The 21,201-nt window shown below is 42.0% G+C and overlaps 1 long non-coding RNA gene across 1 annotated transcript; it reads right to left on the reverse strand.

Moving 5' to 3' along the window:
* Positions 1-15,129: 15,129 nt before the first annotated feature.
* Positions 15,130-17,957, reverse strand: LOC141279002 (uncharacterized). The gene is made up of 3 exons (XR_012332632.1): positions 17,797-17,957; positions 16,803-16,923; positions 15,130-15,271 (listed from the first exon to the last, which is right to left on the reverse strand). It is a non-coding gene; the product is annotated as an uncharacterized lncRNA (long non-coding RNA).
* Positions 17,958-21,201: the final 3,244 nt, after the last annotated feature.

The raw sequence follows: 21,201 nt of genomic DNA on the forward strand, positions 1-21,201 counted from the left end.
TAGGCAAATAATACTTCCCTCCCAACCCCCCGACAAAGATGGCCACACCCTAATCTCTGATCCTACGAATATGGTACATTACATGGCAAAAGAGACTTTGCAGATATAATGAGGGTTACAGACCTTAAGATAGAGAGGTTATCCTGAATTATCTGAGTGGGCCCAATTTAATTTCATGAGCCCTTAAAAGCAGAGGAATTTCTTCTGCTGGGATAAGAGAGATGTGGCAGAAAGGGAAGTCAGAGAGTTTCATAGGGTGAGAGAGCCTCAACCCCCCGTCGAGCCACACAGAAAGCTTGAGGAGGAAGGTAGGCAGCCTCTAGGAGCAAAGTCTGGCCCCCCACTGACACCCAGCAAGGAAACATACCTCAGTCCTACAACCACAAGGAACTGAATTGGGCCAATAACCCAAAAGAGCTTGGAAGAGGTCTAACCCCAAAGTCTCCAAAAAAGTCATGCAGCCCTGCCGACTCATTAATTTCAGCCTCGTGATACTCAGAGCAGAGGAACCAACCGAGCCATGATGCACCCAGACTTCTGACCCACGGAAACAGTGAGCTAATAAATGTGAGTTATTGTAAGCATCTCCATTTGTGGCAATTTGCTATAGTAGCAACAGAAGACTAGTACACCAAGTATACTTATGTAATCTTGGCCCTGAATTAATTTTCTCCTTGTTTCTGAAGGAGAAAAGAGAGGAGAAAATTATGTTCTACCATCATCTATCGGATAGAAACTAATCAGGCCTCACCTTTTCTGCTTTTAGTTAAATGTGCTTTAACTACATATAAACAGCATCCTTGCTGTTTTCCCCCTTTGAGTATTTATTTTTCAAACTTGTCAATATTAACCATTCTGAAATCAATCTTTAGGCTAGGAAATTTTAATTAAATTATGTTAAGGAAAAAGGAATGATGTTTTGTTTAAAGTTTTCCCATTGTCTTTGTCTCTGGTCTTCAATGTTGTGCCTTAATCAGAAAGAAGAGGAGGAGAAGAAAGTGCTTTTATCATATTGGCAAGCTTCATGCTACTCTCATTAAGAAACGTTTAGCGTTTTTATTACAACTTCCTCTGGCCAAAGGATTATGCCTCAATAAACCTATTACATGACATCATTCCCTCCCAAGTGCAATATTTATTCCTTACAGAGCAATGACTGTGTGCCAGTCACTGTGCTAAGTACTAGATCTGTGTTTCTCATGCTATGGGTCCCAATTCATTGATGGATTATAAAATTAATGTAATGGATCATGACCAGAATTCCTTAAAATATGCAATAGAATGGAACAGAAAATATCAGAGTGTATTACACATAGTAAGGGTAACTATTGCTTCATAAAATTTTGTTAAAGTTATGTGTCTCTCTCTCTGTGTACATTTGGGTACACCATCTAATAATGCAAAAAATGTATTTCCTCCTGCAGATTACAGTTGAAAAAACTGAAAGCACTTTTGATCCATCATCTCATTTAATCCTTGCAACTACACTAAGGCTGAAAAAAGTTGACCGCCATGATTAGGATCAAACAGCTAATCAATAATCATTCGGGATTCAAATCTAGATCTGTTGATTCAAGTCCATGCTCTAACCATATGCTGCCTCTCTCTCACAGGATTAAGAAAAAAACAAGGGGCCACATCCGAAGCTATGTTCACACCTTTCAATGAGTAGCCTAATACAGAGGAAATATACATATTTTTCCTAGACTAAGCTCCTTCTTGCATACATCAGCTCTGCTTTCCACCCTACGGGAACCATTTTACATGAATCACGTTTAGGATGAAGACTGGTTCGTGATATTTATGGAAATTGGCTGTGCCAGAATGACAGCAAAGTCAATAAAATTAGCAATATTTATTCAACGGGGCAATACTTGACCCCTTGTTGTGTTCAGCACTTGACACGGAGGTAAGGCCTGTGTCAAAGGTTATTTGGGATTCTCTATCACTCTCAACTGATCTGTCCATTGATTTTCTCAAACTACACGGCACCCCGCAAAACTCTCTCCTCCGACCCACCTGGGAAGGCAGCTCGGTAGCTGGAGTGGTGAGCTACACGGTCCTTTTAGCTGTCAAACACCCTGCCATGTTCCAGCTGTGCTCTCCCAGTCTCCATCTAAACACATCCACACATACAGCAGTGGAAATGGAGATGCCACACTCTAAAAACCTTAACAGTATTTTTCATAAATCGTGTGCCTCCTTAGAAATAGTGTGGAGTTCTCTGATACTCCTCTCTCTGTCCTGCACTTCCTTGTCTGTCTCCCCAGTCTGCCTCTGGCAACCTGACTTCATGAGGACATCAGAGAGCCCATCAAACACATAAAGCCATCATTTACATTTCTTCCTCATAATTTCTATTACAGGCATTAGAAACACATGTAGAAAAAATATTTTAAAGGAATATGATTTATTTTTCCTGATATTACCTTATCTTTCTTACTTTTTTTGTGGAGAGAACTGGCGAACATATTACAAAGAAACCTCTGAGAATCACTTGAAATTATCCATAGTCTCAACCGGCAAATGATAGGGTTTTCTATAGCAGTAAAACCAGTTCTTTCCCCTGCTCCATGTGGCAGGTTGAACGGCTTGCTGGCCTTCTGTATAGTTTTGCAGACCTGACACAGCTAGATAAAAATGATTGTAAGTATCTGATTCCCTTCACACTCCACGTGAATCCTGCCACTTTGCAAGGATAAAAGAAATAACTACAAACTTACTGTTGCAACCAGGGCTTGATCACCCCTCCAATAACACCCTGTGAGAACCTGCATGGGAATAAAACCAGACTACTCGAGGTACAGCATTTGGCACTCAAATTCTGTGCATCTGAAAGGGGTATTGTGTATTCCTTTAAATTATGTTACATTAAATAAGCCCCTGATTTCTCTAATCCTTCCTATGGAGGGTTGCGGGGTATGAGTGAGCCCCTTTTATGTAAACTGAGGAAGTCTTTATTTATAGCCAGAGACAAATGTAGACCCACTGCAGATCCAAATAGCCCAACTGACTACAGTGTTGCCAGCCTGGATGCCAGAATTCATGACCTCCCCTGTCCCTCCAGAGTCCCAGAACTGCAAAGAATGAACTCGCCATAAAAAATTCCTAAAATCATTAAAAATCCTCATGGCTTCTCCCTCGAGCAAAGTGAACCCAGTCCTTGTGCAGAATGTCCCAACAATGCCAGGTGGGAGAGGACAGGGTTCTTTCTGGGTCTCAGAGCTTTCAATCACAATCCCCTGGGAATGATCCGGAGTTACCTTCAAGCAACCGGTTCAATCATTTTGACTGACGCAAGCTAGATAATTTGGCCAAGGATAAATCAACAAAGTCCAATGTGCCAATTGATTGATGAGTTCAACCAGATCAACACAAGCCATCTGAGAGCAAAGATACCTTCTTGGTGGAATTCAGATGGATAACAAATGTCTCAGATAAAGAAGAAAAACGATCGTTTCTGATACAAAAGTTCCCATAACCACCAACCTCAAGAATAGCAATTGTGTCAATTATTGCTGCCAGGGGATTCCTTGGGCCATGCATTTTAGGGAGCTACCACCCTCGAAGTACTGACTGTACTCTGACCTCACCCTCGAGCTTCCTGGACCACCTCATGTTTTAAAAATACCCCAGGATTGTCCTAATTTCTGAAATAGCAGTGCAGTTGTAGCCAATGTTGATGTTGCAGAAGAAGCCAGCAAACCAGGCAACACAGATTCTGGGCCAGCAATGCAACTAACCAGAAGAGGCTTCTGCCCCTGGAAAGTCTTTCTGAACCTCTAGTCCTAAGGGACATGGGAATATGCCTAGGAGCCTTTGTGAGAACATCCAACCTCTTTGTAGCAGCATATCTCAAAAACGGAAAAACAAAAACAATGCATATAAGGGTTCATCCCACTAATTCTCCACCTTCATTTCCCTACCATCCTCATAACAGACACTTTCTTCAAGACAAAACTAAAGGTCCGGTCTTACCCATCACCTAATATCTTAACACGCCCCTAATCTTCCAGAAATAAAGCATGAGAATTGAATCCGCCAGCAGATAATTTTACCCTCCTCTGACCCTGGCAACGTTGAAAGAGCACTGCTTTCCCACTGATCTGATAGTCCCTATTTGAATAGTTACTCAAGATAATCACTACAAATAAACCTTCTGTCTATAATAGTAGCTATTCCTTTTCTGGCTTTAATGTTATTCACTGTCTTCCAAATAAACATCATTTCCCAATGCCTGGAAAGTTCCCATCTTGTTCCAAATTTACATATTACTTTTCCATTATTTCAGGGCAGCAATAATAATAATAATAACAGTTATAACATCTTCCTTCTCCTAGAAGAATCCTGGCCACTTCTTGCACTTTTCTGGTTTGGAATTCTCCTATGGGCTTATTTTTTTTTCTTTCTTTCTTCTCCTCCTCCTTAGTGGAAAATGTTACTTCTAGCTGCTGGATTTAATTTAATTTAATTTAATTATGGTATTTTCCACACATGCCCAGAGGCTCTTGGTAATAGTTGCATTTCTAATAAATCTAATATATAATAATGACTTTGGTTTTAATTTTCCACTGAGAGTTGGATCCTGTGTTGAATACAGAGCTCCAGACAGGGGTGTCTGGTTCACTCCTTGTGATTGGGTTTCAGGGAACCAAGGGGATCCTAATTGGAAAATGGTCGTGCCTTCAACCCTCCATCTGCACACACCTGTGTTTCATGTCCTCAGCAAACATCCCATAGGATGTAAAATGACAGGTTGTTCCAGTCAAAGTGATCAAACAGATTATGCGGGTATTCCTCAGGCTGGACTACAAAAGGAAAATGAAGGTGTGTGCACGGCCCCTGGCCAAGACCATTCTACAGAGGGATTCTGTGGACAGCACTCTTTGGTGGTGGCCTCTGTCAAGTGACCCGCCACCTGTAGCCACAAGTCGCTGGGCCAATTCAGAGGTAAAATTAAAGGCAGTTCAACCGGAAAATAAATCCTATGAGCATTGATCTCTCCTTTACAAAGACCACCGTATAACCATTGTCAATGTTCACTGATTACTTTATGACTCTTTGTCCATGTTCAGTTAATTCAGCTATATGGTAAATTAAGAAAGCTTGGGGTATTTTCCCCTTGTCTTTCTCCCCTATCCCAGGAGCTCACTAGAAAACTCAGTACCACTGAATGTTCTCAACCATAACAAAGGCTGCATTCATGGTGTGCTTACAATGCATCAGACACCACCAGGCATGCTGCCTGTGTGCTGCTTCACACAAGTGTCTCATGCTATTGTCCCCAGTCTGTGGATGAAGAATGGAGAGCTACGGAGGGGAGAGAACTTGCTCAAATTCACCCTGCTAGTCAACGGCAGAAGTATCCAAGGGCAGAGTCTAAGCCGTTAGCCACCAGGCTGTGCTTACCACCTAAAACTCAGTGCAGCAAAACACTCGGAAAGTGCTCCCCTTTCTTAATAAAGTGGGCATCCTCTTGAGGTCAAGTGTAACAGACCTAAGCTCTCCTACGCAGTCCCTGAGATCTGCCCAGAGGAAAGCTTCACAATGGATACCAAGCAGCTATGAGAAAACTGGGCAGACAGAATGAGCCAGAGCTTCAACATGGAGCGCGGGCATCCCTGCTGCAGGCTGTGTCCCTCAACCATCCCGGGGGCGGCTGCTTCCAAAGGATGGCCAAGGGCAACAGCTCCACCAGGGCGGCCTGGCAACTTCCCATGTATCCAAGTAGGCCACGCAGGAAAGGCTTGAAGCACAGCTCCTCTGAGTCTTCAAAGAATATCTCAGGATCCCCTGAGAACACATAGCATGGGAGGCCTGAGAGGGGCGGCCAAGAGGCCCTGCCCATTCACCTCCCCGTCTGCCCTGCAAGGCTGTCAGGAGACAGTTCTCATGGCCTCCGAGGTTCTGCTGAGGTCTGGGGCTTTCTGGCCTCACTCAAAGCAGAAATGCAGAGGATAAATCCACTTAGCTGCAGTATACGACAGGCTCCTCGGCAATGGGGACTCCCATAACCTGTGTTGCTGGGAGCTGGGTGCAATCGGCTATTTTCCCCTTTGCTGTATGTATAATTAATAAACGGTCTGAATCGAAAAGTGGCTCTTTCTATCTTTACCTAATCAGTCAGGCCTTGGCCTTACACGGTGTCTTGTGTGTGTTTGACAAACTGTCCCATCAAGGCCATCACCTACTCAGACAATGTAAGAAAAATCAGTCAAAAAGATGTTTAAATAAGAGCGTTCTCATTTCAACGGACAATGTAAACTGATACTGCCCCCCCAAAAAATTATTTATATATATATCCATACACACACGCTTCTGTTGAAAGCATCCCTGAGAAAAATAGAAAAGTCACTAACCAAGGAACATTTGCCTCTATCTGCCTTTCGTTAAGCAAGCTGGTGGTTATTTGGGAAAATAAATGCAAATGAATTCAGTTTAACAAAATTAATATGTATTTTCTACAAACCAACTCAGCAGAATTCTCAGTGGGCACATATGTCCACATCAGAATTTAAAATCAAATATTAATTCTGAATTTCAGGATCTGTGTGAATCCAAATGCTAAGACGTGTGTGAAGATGAATCCCATTCACTCATCAAGTCTCATATGGGCCATAACAATAAAAAGAACACAGGGAACTCCCTGTTACCTGGCAGGGCTTGAGAATGGACTGTTCTGGTTAATAAATACACAGATTGCCATGCCAATTTTCAAATAGCTATGTTCAAAGAGGATGTGGAAAAGGATTAACACTAAAAGTACCATCAACCTATTTTAAACTACTTTTGATGATTCAAGAGTCACTCACAAGGCAGAGTAAATGAGTAATAATTGTGATCTGATTGCTGTAGAATACTTAAAAATATATATATATATATATATATTTTTTTTTTTTTTAAGTGAAGGAGATAATCCTTATCCTAAAGACCCAGACTATGTGTTGGAAAGGTAAGATTTTCATTAATCACACTAGACAACAAAGACGGGGCCTCAGGGGACTCAGAATTACCTCTGGGAAAGCCAATTGTCATATATCAGACTGGCGGGGGCAATTAAAGATTATCTAACAAAAGAACGACAAACAACCACATTTTCACTTTATAATTTTTTCAGATGTCTTTCCATTTCACTAAATGGATCAGCCATTACAAATCCCAGGTACAATTAGCTTCATGGACATCACAGACCAAGGAAAGTTAAATTATTCCCTTCTACAAAATATACATGTGTCTGACATGCCCAATCTCACTGGTATACTCATACACAAAAACAGTTACTACAAAGTCATCAACCTTTCCAGCTGGACTCCTTAACTCTGTTTTATTAAGAATGATGTCATGCACTACTCCTTAGTTTACTTGAAAAAAAATTTTTTTTACATTTCTTTCCCCCTAGAAGCATCTAACCATAAAGATCGTCCACAGACTAGAGTCATTTGAAACTCATCCAGTAGGTTTCAAATACATGAGGGAGAAGGCCAGAGGGATGGAGAGGGGCCCGTTGGCACAGATGATAATAACAATAGTTCTCATTTATAAAGCACTTCAATGTGAAGGCACTCTGGTAAACCCTTAACAAACACTAATTTAATTCTCACAACAAGCCCAAGGGCTAGATTTTATTATATCTATTTAGTGATTGGGAAGATGGGGCTTGAGTAGTTCAGTAATTGACCCAAGATCAAAATGCTTCACACCTAGGTCTGTCTAAGTCCCTTGCCCTGGTCAAGCTGCTGCAACTGGTACCCAGAACCCAGTGAGAAAGCTTCAGAATGCAGATGGAGCCCAGGATCTCCAGTCAGGAGGTCACCACCTTTGAGCTTGTAACTCTCCTGGCAGGACCAGAGGGCCCGAAGTGGGGAGTGACTAGTGTCACAGAGGCCTGGAAGAGGCAGGCTGTTGCAATAGACTAACCTGTTCTTTCTTTTCACCAAACTGTTAACCCTTTAAGGACAGATAGTCTGTCTACTTAATTTTCATTCCCCCAGTTCTCAGGATGTTGTGCTGTGCAAAGGAGGCTTTAAGTAAACCATCTCAAACTGACCTTTATAATTCTTTCTGCTCATATAACAGGTTTGAATGGAAAACAACTGGCTGTAACCAAAATACAGTTTTATTCTTTCCCCATCTGCCTCTACAAACCCACCTGTTACCATGTTCCTTCTCTGCCCCCAGATGAAACCGTGGGCAGATCCCAGAGCTTTGCCAAGCACACTTAAATAATGTAAAATGTAATAGAGTCTAATGACCGCCCAACACCAATCCAGACTGATACTACATCCAAACTCCGACAGTCAGAAACTTGTCCCCCTCGCCTCTGCCCCCCAGCCCAGACCCACTGAGGGGAGAGGGGAGGACGCTTTTACCCACAGGCTCTCCCTCTTCCTCTTGACTGACGCTGGTGCTTCCTCGTGTGCCCCAGGGCATGGTGTAGCATGCCTCTCCTCTTGGGAAACTATGAGAAACAAACTGTTTTTTCAATGATGAGTCTCCTGATTTGCTGGCCTTAACTATAACTCACATTTTTTATTAATACACTGTATTTTAAAACAGGAAGGCATCAAGATAACTAGAGGGTTATTATTATAGTAAAGGACCCAGAAAATCACAGGCATACAGAGACCTTGAAGAGATGTCACTGGCTTCATAGTTATGCATGAGACAGGACATACCTAGCAGACACATCATAAAAATGTACCCAACCCCTGATGATTGATAAAGCTGTCCTTAGTAGATAGTCTGTGGTCACTTGATAACAGTTTCTGGTGGCCAGCCTCCAAGACGGCAACCAACAATACTTGCTTTCTAGTTCTTACACCCTTTCGTACTCTCCTTCCACAGTGAATCAGGGATGGCCTGTGTGACAAGTAGAATACAGTGGAAGTGATGATGTATGGCCACCAAGATTAGGTCATAAAAGGCATTGTGGATTGCTCACTCTGAGCAATCTAGCCACCATGGCAAGAGGACACTCAAGTTGCCCTGTAGAAAGTTTCACATGGAGAGGAACAAGGTCTTCCACTAAGAGCCAGCATCAACTTGTCAGTCACATGAATGAGCCAAACTAGAATCAGATCCTACAGCCCCAGTCAAACCATCAGGTGAATGCAATCCTGGCTGACATCTGACTGCAACCTCATGAGATACCCAAGCCAGAACGGCACAGGCGTGCTGCTCCAGAACACCTGACCCACATGCACTGCAAGAGGTAACACATTATTATTCTTGAAAAATACAGGAAGGCATCAAACACCAGACTCTATGTTTCCCAAGCTCTTGGAAACACGTACTCAACCTTCTGTGCCCCCTACACTTGGCTTAAGGTACAGGGACTCACACTCTACCCACTCCCATGAGGAAGAATAGGACATGCTACAACCGTTGCCAGAGGAATTCTTACCCCCCAATCTCTCTCTGAACAATCTTCAACATCTTTGATAGCCTTGAGGTAAGAGATAAGCGAAAGGTAACAAAGTTATGTTCACGGCCCTTAGCATATTCCACGTAGGTGGTCTGCCACCGATGATATAGTTATCAACTCTGGGCATCAGCCTAAATGTACACAGAGTCCCATTTTAATATACTCTCCCAGAGGACTCCTGGGTCCATGGACCTCTACATTTTGCAGCCTTTGGAGAATCACAAGATTGTCAACATGATGTCTTGAAGGAGCTTCATTCATCAAGCACAAACTCACTCTCATTTTACAAATGAAGAGACAGGCCCAATAAGTGAAGCTTTTTGTCCCACAGCCTCATAGAAAATTAAAGAGAAGAGGGACTTCCCTGGTGACACAGTGGTGAAGAATCCGCCTGCCAATGCAGGGAACACGGGTTCAAGCCCTGGTCCGGGAAGATCCCACATGCCACAGAGCAACTAAGCCCGTGCGCCGCAACTACTGAGTCCATGAGCCACAACTACTGAAGCCCACGTGCCTAGAGCCCGTGCTCCACAACAAGAGAAGCCACTGCAGTGAGAAGGCCACACACCATAACGAAGAGTAGCCCCTGCTCGCCACAACTAGAGAAAGCCCGAGCACAGCAACGAAGACCCAACGCAGCCAAAAATAAATAAATAATTAAATTAAGAAAAAAAAATTAAAGAGAAGAAAGCACAAAAAATGACAAAAATAAATCAATATACCCCCAAAAAGCCAAGTAAGCCAGTGGCAGCAATAATAAAAATCACACCTAAAAGCAGGCTATACATCAATGTATCCATGTAAATGTCAGTGCCACTGAGTAGGCGGCCCAATCTCTGTGTTCAAACAGGCTCCTGTGTACACATGTGACCCTGTGTTGTCACTGTTACCTTACTCCCGGTCTCCTCCCTAGACCCTGAGTCACCTGAGGACAAGATCTGACTTGACTTCAAAAATCCATCCAAAATTAGTAAGCACCTTCCATATTTAAAACACTAGAATAAAAAATATATGAATAAGGTGTGGTTCCTGCTCTCAAAGAGCTTGCAATCTAATTTTATCAGGTGGAGAATGAGGGGAGTGGAAATAAATGGATACTTTTAATATGCCACAGTAAAAGTAATCATGGTAGTACCTCCAAGGTCATATGAGAGTAAAGAGAATAGCAATACAGGCGGGGAAAGTCTTCAGGCAGAAAGTGACAGTTTTGTCTTGAAAGATGAATGGGAGTTAACATGTAACAGGTGAAAAGGAAGGGGTGACAGAGGGATGCTTCAGGCAGGAGGCAGGACCTGAGTCTATTATCATGTTCTATGTCCAGAACTACCAGTCATTTGATCTCCTGGAGAGTCAAGTTCAAGGCAAAGGCAACAGGCTAAAGAAGCATTCTGGGTAGGAGGGAAAGTTTGGCCACATTAAAGAGCTTCAATTTATGTAAACAGCAGCTCTGACTAGAGAAAGCCCGAGCACAGCAACGAAGACCCAACACAGCCAAAAATAAATAAATAATTAAATTAAGAAAAAAAAAATTAAAGGGGAGTCAGCGAAAGGCCAACAAGTGCTACAGGGAGATTTGCATCTCCTCAGAGAGGAGGGGTGGAAATCGAGTAAGGGACTTGAAGAGAGTGCAGATTGGAACATACGTGTTTAAGTGTAAAGTGCTGGTAAGATAAGCTTTTCCAAACATATTAAGTCAAATTCCCATTTTTTGGTCCCAATTCATTTAGCTCTATGAGCATTGGGGGTATAATGGTGAGCATAGCTGTATTCCATTTAGCTCTATGAATTCTAGAATCTGCAAAACAGATTGGTCAGAACTAAATTAAGACCATCTCTTAATTGGTTGCCCCAGCAATTTTGTGTATGTTGAGATTATTTCTACCAAGTGTTGTAGGTGAATTTCTGGAAGGCACCAATACATAACCAGGAAGGAGAATGCTTTACTGAGTATCAGTCTTGGCAAATCCTTCCTTTGCTATTTTTAATGTGGTGGAAAAAATTTTTTTAAATTACTTGCTAACTATAGTATCTCCCCCTTTAAAATATAATAAAGATTTAGTCTAGGAAGTCCACCCTGGCTTACATTTATTTCATCACCTTTCATAGGAGTTGATTTAGGGAATAATTTTACTCAGTGGTGGAAATTTTAAAAAGTGTACAGGCCGGAAAATTCAAACCCCATCAGCCAACAGGCAATTGGTTTACAGTATGCAAATGTCTTAGCCGGAATCTCCATGGAAATTATTTTCCCTTCTCCTCTTTGAATTAGCCCTTTGGAGCTTTAAAACTTAAAATCAGAAGTTCCCTTTTAACAAAGGTCAGCCCTGGAAAATTGGTCCCTACCCCCCAAAGCAAACTCCCTTTTGGGATTCTCAAGCTGAAGTTGATTTCCTGAATTTACCAAATGCTTATTCTCGTTACTCTTTTATGTCCTCTGATTGAGGAAATTCTCTTTCCAAAGGCGTAACTATTCCCAAGATCCCACTGCTTCTCTATGAGAAGGAGGCCAGGGAAATCACTGCTATACATTTCAATACTTTCTGATTTCTACCAGCTGAAGGAAGGAACTTCACGAACATCAGCGCCTCCATTGATCAAGATTTATTTATTTCCAAATGCATCACAGGCAGCTACAGAGAATAACCTGCTGATTGGGCTTGCAGGCCAAAGTTTTAAATTGCTGTCATTTATTCCTTCTTCACGTATTATAAGACATCTCCACAATTATCCCTAGGTCCTCACCCACACAACTAAAAAAAAAAAATTGACTTGGAGCAGAGGGGTGGGCAGTGGGGAGGTGGAGGGTAAGCCATGGTAGAAGACCCCCAAATAACCAAAGCAGTGTATCTAAAAAGAGCAGAACACTTCTACTCTGGTGTCATAATTACAGCTCTTATCGTTTCATTAGACCTGTGTAGAAAACACCATGCTTAGAAAATGAAAGAAAAGCTCAGAGAATTAAAAAGCCCTACCCACTTGCCACATAACTGGACAACAGCAAATTATGGGTCTGGATCTTACAATCTTGAGGCCGCCTGGCTCTACACCCCATGTTCTCCCCAATGTGTCTGCCATATTAGAGGAAGTGAACATTTCTCCTGCTGAGCTCTGATTGGAACCATGGTTGCATTACAAGATACGGTCCTTAATAGTGAGTGCTATTAAATTACATAAACCCCAGATTTATGAAAACCATCTCAGCCATTCTACCTTATGATATTACGTACCTTATTACTTCCTAAATAATTCCTTCCTAAACTAAAATGTACCCCTTTCATAGCACGATTTCCCTATTCAAATAATTTCACTGACATCCCATTATCAAATGACAAAGTTCAAATTCCTTGGTGGTTACCAAAGCCCTTCATTTTGAAACAGGGACTTTTGATACTGAACCCCTATGGGTTCCTCTGATTTACTAAGCTGGAGAAGATTGCGGTGAGCCAGAGGGCAGGTCTAAGCAATCTGCTTTATATGCTAAAAGATAGATACCTTCTGTCTACTTTTGGTATATTTGAAATTTTACCATAATAAGAAGTATTTTTTAATTACACTCTAAGAGTAGAGTATTTCCCAAATTTCAGGTTCCATGTACCACCTTCATAGTTTGGGCCATTTCTTAGCGGTATTATTATATCACATCATAGATAATATTCTTCTCTGTATTAACTTTAAACTGATCAACTGTTTTACCAAGACCTGAGCTAACACTAATATGCATGAAATCACAGGTTTCATGTGCTAGTGCTATCATTTTGTAACAAACATTAAAATCAACATACAACTATCAAAATAAAAATATTTCTACATGTGCCATCCACAACAATCATTCATACCAGCAAAGGTATACAGATCCTACTTCAGGAAACACCAAGAGGAGAAAAAAATATTGAGGTTTGGCCTTATCAAGAACAAGTAGTTCAATTACACTGAAACAAAAGGAATATTGAAGAGAAAGTAAATACCACCTTTGTAAAGTTTGAATGAGCTCAAGCCGAGAAAGGCTTTGAATGCCAAGTTAAAGAGCTTGGGTCATTCCGCGGAAAAATTTCCGCTAAAGAGATGGAATTATCAATCAGAGAAATGGAATTATCAGAGCTACACTTCAGGAAGGCTAATCAAGACGCCATGTGTAATAATTAATTCCTGGTCTCCCCCGACCCCAGGCCTCTTCCTTTCCCAGTGTCCCCAGCTGGGTAAACGACACCACCCTCCTCATTCTCCCAGTCACTCAGGCTTGGCTCGCTTTCTTTCTTGTCAACAACCCATCCATGAGCAAATCCCTTCGGTTCTACTTTCAATATAAATGCAGTCATCTCTCACTATTTCCACAACCATTCCTCAATCAGAGCTTTGTCTCTTGCTGGGATTACTCAGATAGCCTTCAAATGGCTTCCTGCTGCCATCTGCTGCCCCCTACAGTCTACTCCCTACAAAGCAGCAAGGGGTATCTTGTTTTTAACTAAATTCTTCGGTGCGCGTTTTGTAAGAACGTCATGGCCCTACGTTAATTGCATAACTGCAATGCAATTATCAAAATCAACACAATTAAGTTGACACACTACTACTATCCAGTCCACAGTCTGTATTCACGGTGCATCGACTGCCCCGCTAATGTCCTTTAAGAGCTATTTGTTTCTTCCCAGTGCAGGAACCAATCTTTTATCACATGTTGCATTTAGTGGTCAGGCCTCTTTTGTCCTTTTAATCTGAAACAGTTCCTTAGCCTTTTTTATGTTTCATGACCATGCTATTTATGAAAAATACAAGCCAGTTTGTTTGGAGAAGGCCTCCTAATTAGGATTTGTCTGACATTTCTCCAAGACTTGATTGTACTTTGGTGGCAGGAAAACCACAGAAAGCGATGAGGTGCCCTCAGAGCATCACTTCCAGAAGCACATGATATTGGTTTGTCTAGTTTGGGTGCTATTAACATTGATCCTTTCTGAATGTCTGCCAGATTTCTTTACCATAAAAGTACTGCTTTTCCCTTTGTACTTCCTTTTTAGGCAAATATTTTGAGACTGGGTAGACACACCGTTCCTCGTCAAACTTTCAATCGCTAGTGTTAGGATCCATTGCTGATTCTCTAACTTCATCATTGCTCCTATATTTATTAGTTGGCAATATAAAGTAAGGAAGAGCTTTGCCATCTCTCCGATTGATTTATTGATTCAGATGAGTACAAACTCATAAATCTTAATTGAATTTGTTGTTTATAATCAAATTTACAGGCTCAAATTTGCCCAGACTTGGGTAGGGGGAGACTTTTCAAGCTATCTTCTGTGTTCTTTAAAAAAAAAAAAAAAACTTCAAATTTTGGAACAATGTTATATGTACAGAAAAGTTGCAAAGATAGTCCAGAGAGCTCACATATATTCCTCAACCTATTTCCCCCCCATGGTGATCATTTTACATTACCTTGGTACATTTGTCAGAACTAGGAAACCAGGGTTTCCCTGGTGGCGCAGTGGTTGAGAGTCCGCCTGCCGATTCAGGGGATGCGGGTTCATGCCCCGGTCCAGGAAGATCCCACATGCCGCGGAGCGGCTGGGCCCGTGAGCCATGGCCGCTGAGCCTGCGCGTCCGGAGCCTGTGCTCCGCAACGGGAGAGGCCACAACAGTGAGAGGCTTGCGTACCGCAAAAAAAAAAAAAAAACTAGGAAACCAATAGTTATCCACTACTATTAAATGAACTCCAGACTTTATTAGAGTTTACCAGTTTTTCCACTAATGTCCTTTCTCTCTGTTCCAGGATCCGATTCAGGCTCCCATATTGCATTTCGTTGTCCTGTCATCTGAGTCCATTCTGAGTCCATTTCTCAGTCTTTGCTTGTTTTTCGTGACCTCAACAATTTTGAGGAGTACAGGTCAGACAATTTTTAGACTAGACTTCAATATGGAATTACAGAAAGTTTTAATCATGGTTAGACATGAGTTATGGAGTTTGGGGAAGAATACCAGAGAGATGGAGTCCCTTTGTCATCACGTCATCACAGGGGGCATATGACGGGAACATGATATCACCACGGGTGTTAACCTTGGTCATTTTAGTTAATGTAGTGATTGCCAGTTTTCTCCACTGTAAAGTATCACTCTTCCCTTTCTAGACTCTATTCATTGGAAATGAGTCACTAAGCCCATAGATGGTTGGGGGTTCGGAGGGGAGAGTACAGGAAGATTAAGCTCCACCTACTAGAGGGTGGAATATCTACACATGTTATTTGGAATTCTTCTGTAAGGAAGATCTGTCTCTTCTCCGTTTATTTATTTTGTTATCCAATTATTTATTTACATCAGTATGAGCTTATGTATATTTGTTTTATACTTTAGGTTACAATTCAATATATAACGTATATTTTTTTAACTGTTCAAATTGTTCCAGCTTTAGCCATCTGGAGCTCTTTTAGGCTGGTGCCTGTGTCCCTCTGACATGCCTCCATGCTTTTCTCTTTGAGCACTTCCTTATTTCCTGCCACTACAAGACCCTCCCAGCTAATCCTTTATTTTCCCTGCTCTATACCTAGAATTAACCATTTCTCCAAGGAGCCTGATTCCTTTTACTGGAGAATGGTTTTTAGAAAAATAGATCTGGGTGCTTGATGTGCTCACATTCCTGGAGTGTTACTGCTTCTAGACCAAGAGGCTTCCTTTTAACACATAAATGAGAAAGATTGATGGTGGTAAGAGACGAGATGTGAGCAGTTGTCAGGTTTTTGTTGTACTGATCCCAGCCATGGGCAAAGCAGTGATTTCCATTCTGGCTCCTCTTGGAAAACAAAATAAATCCTACAGACCAGTTAGTTGGGAGAGAAAGTGAATGTAGATGAACCAGAGGATGCCAGAATTTGAAAGAAATAGAGGACAGAGCAGGGGGATAGGCATTGAAAGACCGTATGTCCTGGTTTGCTGAGGATGGGCTAAGTATAAGCCTGTTGCTCAAGTGTAATTATTAATAGCACCCCTTTCCCTCTCAAAAATGTCCCAGTGTGGACAATAAATTCTCTGATCACCCTAGAAACTGCCTTGAGATTAAGGTTTGTGGCAGATAAACCACTGATGAGAAATTTAGGGTGTTTTGCTGTCAAATAACGTAATCATTCCTTCGTACCTTTTATAGAAATTTTCGTGAAGATTTAACCACTTTTCAGTATTCCTTGGATTTCAACCTTGTCTCTGTTAATCTTTCTGACATCTGGCTGGCCCCCCTGGACTATGGCCTCCAAAGAGGTCAAGAGCGTCCATCTGAAAAGCCCATTTTTTCCTAAGTCAATTAACACCGGCAATTTTGCTAGGTTTATAATCTCCCAGCTCCTTCCACCTAAGGCCCTTTGGTGCCCTAAGAGCAGATACTACACATGGGAGGAAAAAATTTTACCTTCTAACAATTTTGTCTTGCTTGCCCAAGCCTCTCTCAGCCTGCTTTACATCTTGGATTAATCTTCACCTTATAGCCGTACTTTCCTCCACTGTGTCCTTGCCATCCTTCAAGCTTCCATCTTGAAGGTAGAGTAGAATGGGATGTAAACCTAACTCAGTCATCTACAATTCAGATTCTGATATTTGGAACCAATATTTATACAGCAAAAAAAAAAAATATTTCCTCTTAGATAAAAAATGCAGAGAAAATTACACAATGTAATTTGAAAACTCCAATTGATGACCCAACAATTTAAAGTTCCAGTATTTCCTGTCAATGGCAGAATTCAAGGAAAATACATGTAGTGCTAAATTTTGCATCTAGAGTGAGCATTTACTTTTAAGAAGTTTTTATAAAGCAATACATGCTCCAGGAATTGTGGCCCTAGAAAACTGAATCAACTGCAAAAGAATCATTATAGTCTGTGCAAGTTTGATAATTAAATGGTTTGAAATAGTTGGACTAGAAGGGTCTCCGGGTTTCTTTCAAACTAAGTTGCTCCAGCAGGGGTTACCTAAGTGCAAGCAAGCCCAGGTGACATTTTTATATTTCCAGGAAACTCTTGTGTCAAGATTCAGCCCATGGAGAATGATCAAATCTTCATTAAAACTCCCCAAAGTAGGAATTGAGACCAGGAACTAAGACGTTCTCGCCCCACCAGTGTGTTTAGCACCAGAGCTCAAACTCTAAGAGCTGCTCAGGAAACACGTCTCAGTCCTGGCCAGGGGTGGTTATAAAAGCCACAGCTCCCTCAGCGGCCCCCCATTTCCTGCAGTGAGGAGAGAGGGTGGGTCCCCAGGTCAGATGGCAGGTGTGAAACAGCCTTGCTGGGGTGGCTCCCTGAGGGGCCGAGAATGTGGGTCAGAGCCCATCCTGGGAATATCTGCGGAGTTCGCCTGAGGTTTGCGGTGGTCCCTCACCGCCCTCCCGCACTCCCTCACCCCCGCTCTACCTCCTTCCTCCCCCTCAGGGTCAGGCCCCGCCCTGGACGGATCTTGCTGGTGGTCTGTATCGGAGTCATCCAAGAAGATTTTTCACGCTTCACACACCTGCCTTCACAATTCAGAGCAGTAATTCCAACGACAGTCTCATCAGCTACCTATTATGCACTGATGTTGTCACTGCTGGGGTTTGAGCAAAGTGAGGATGTAGCTGTGACGTGAATGCTGGATTGTGAGTCAGGAGAAGAGTCCTGGCCGAATGCTCGTCCTAGCCGCTTCCCACGCGTTGCACAGACATTGCTGAGCCTCACTGGGATTCAGTTTTCTCATCAGTAGATGAGAGTTTGGAGAAGATAAATATAATGTAAGGGAAAGTTCATGGGACTAGGACTCACAAGTCCTGATTTTAAAACGTTAAGCACATAATTGAACCTCCCTGTGCCTCAATCTCGTTTCCTTTAAAAGAGAGTTGGTATCACCTGTACTACAGGGCTATTTTGAGCGTCAAATAAGATAAAGTGAGAGTTCTTTAAAAACGTTTTAAGTGATGCATAGACATAACGGCTTTACTCCCATTGCCTCTGCTCTACCATTATCTTCTAATGGTAGAAGTTCTTTTTGCATTCTAAAATCATGATTTCAGAGACTTTCAAAATGAAACAATAATTACTATAGTTACTATTCATGATACTTCCATGACTCTTACACTGACTTTTACCTATTCTTCCCTGAAATGGGGTCTCGCAATAAATGAACCAAAAGCCAGCCCCGACAGGCACCTCTGCCGTGATGAAAAAATGCCCACGTCTCATATGCTTGGGGTGTCGCGAAAACATGTAAGCCCCAAACTGTCCACCAGAGGGCAGGGTGTTTAAAAGCGATTTTTCTCACATTACACCTTATGAAAGGAAGAACGCACATAGAAAATACGCACTCAACTCAGAGACTGTTAGAAATAGGATTTGGATGTGGGCATATTCTGAATGTGCTGTCCTTAAAAGCACTGAAACATGTCAAATGTTTTTCATACTTGTAGAACTCAAGGTCCCAAGTCTGTGTCCCTGCTTTTAAACTTCAGGGGGTGATAGATAACGTTCTATGGTGTAGTGATGGTTTCACAGGTGTGGGATTTGTCAAAACCTATCAAATCGTATGTTTTAAATATGTGCCATTGATTTTATGCCAATTAAATCTCTATAAAGGTGTTCTTGAAAGGGAATATATGGTGTTCAACATAGACAAAACATCTTAAAAGGATTCATTCCTACTGTTAACAGTAGCTGTGGGAATGGAAAATTTTGGTCCAGCATAAGGGAGGCAAAAAAGAAAGAATAATACACTTCTGTATTGGTTGATTCTTTTAACATGATCATGTATTTCCAATTTTATAATTTAATAAATTTAATTGGAAACTTTTTAAATGGACTTTTTAAAAATTTGCAGGGGCTTCCCTGGTGGCACAGTGGTTAAGAATCCACTTGCCAATGCAGGGGACACGGGTTGGAGCCCTGGTCCGGGAAGATCCCACATGCCGCGGAGCAACAAAGCCCGTGCGCCACAACTACTGAGCCTGTGCTCTAGAGTCCGCGAGCCACAACTACTGAGCCCACGCACCACAACTACTGAAGCCTGCGCGCCTGGAGCCCGTGCTCTGCAACAAGAGAAGCCACCGCAGTGAGAAGCCTGCGCACCGCAATGAAGAGTAGCCCCCGCTCGCCGCAACCAGAGAAAGCCCGCGCGCAGCAATGAAGACCCAGTGCAGCCAAAACTAAATTTTGCATGCTTATTTTAACATATTACTTTCCAATTGTATAGATTTCTGAGAGGGAATGAGATAAAGAGAACGGCATTTTGCTAAACAGGAGGAAGGGAAGGGGGGGAAACTACCACAATGTACAACATGGGGAGGGGCAGGAGGCTCCAGATGGAGGCTTTGAACATCCAGGAATAGCCTGAAGAACTGCTCCAAAGCAGCTTTAGGAAGAACCCAAGACTGGAAATCAAGGGGCCTTGCTTTTTCATAGATTCTACCAGTAATCATTGATTTGGTTCCTAGGTGGACCTGGGGTGGGGATCAGGAATCTGTATTATAACTCTCGGTGTGATTCTGATCAATATTTGGGCTTGGGAGCCACTGCCTTAGGAGGCTAGAATACTGATGCTCAGTTTTAGTTAGAATAAAAATTGTCCGGTAGATGGCGCCGCTGTCTCTGAAACTGAACCGAGAAACCATCCAAAGTGTCTGCATCTTTCCTACAAAATGAAAGTTTGGAGGCTATGGTGGAAGCCCAGCTGTGGAGAGCCTTGACTGGTAATCAAAGAAGCTTGAGTTTATGTAACTTCATCAGTTGTGACAGATGTACCACTCTAGTGGGCGATGTTGATGGTGTGTGTTTTGGGGGGAGGGGCAGGCATATATGGAAACTGTACTTTCTGCTCAGTTTTGCTGTGAACCTGCACCTGCTCTGAAAAATAAAGTCTATTAAAATTGTTTTAAAAAAGAAGTTTGAGCTTATCATCTATTCAATGTGAGGTCAATCCGTGCTGTGAGCTGGAGAAAGAAATGATGAGAGGCATTTATTGGAAATGTTAATTTGATAGAAAACCAAAAAATGAGTTGTAGAGGACAGTGACCTGTTCAAGAGGGAAAAAACAGAAGGACCTTGAGCTCAAGAGTCTACAGACAAGAAATAAAATTACTACTTATAATTATTAATAACAATAATAGACTATAATAGATATTATAATTACTAATATAATATATCATTAATGTATAATATAATATTATTTATTAATTATTACTATTATTATAGAGCACCCACTCTGTGCCAGGTACTCTTTTAAGCACTTTACATAATGTTAACTATTTAGTCCTTCCAACAAGGATATGCTGCAGGAATTATTATTATCCCAGTTTTACATAGGAGTAAACTGAGGTTGAGTAACTTGCCCAGAATCACCCAGCTGGTATAAGTGATGGAGCTGAGACAGAGTCAAACGTGAGTGGTCTGGATCCAGAGTGTGCTTGGATCACCTATACTGAATGCCTTTATGTTTTCCAACATCAGTGGTAAATAATAATCCCATGGCACAAAGAGGGCAATCATGAGGGAGATGATTGGAAACAAGAATAAGGTCATGAGTCTGGTTTCACCCACACTGAATTCAAGGTAAGGACAGGGCTTATAGCATTGGTCCACCCTCACTCAACACAGGATTCCCTTTTACAACTTTCTGGATGGTTATAATATAATGGGAGGTAGAGTCACTTTCTCCAAAGATCCTATCTCTTCCTCATAAGTAAGTTCTTCCCTGATTGTCAGAATGGAAGACAAGGTAAGTTTCCCCACTGCTGCTTCCTCCATGTAGGAGAACAAAGTGTTGCCCCATCTCTGCTCTCCCACCCACCCTATTTT

Source organism: Tursiops truncatus, chromosome 1 (assembly GCF_011762595.2).
Source record: "Tursiops truncatus isolate mTurTru1 chromosome 1, mTurTru1.mat.Y, whole genome shotgun sequence".
In the NCBI taxonomy this organism is placed as follows: Eukaryota; Metazoa; Chordata; class Mammalia; order Artiodactyla; family Delphinidae; genus Tursiops; species Tursiops truncatus.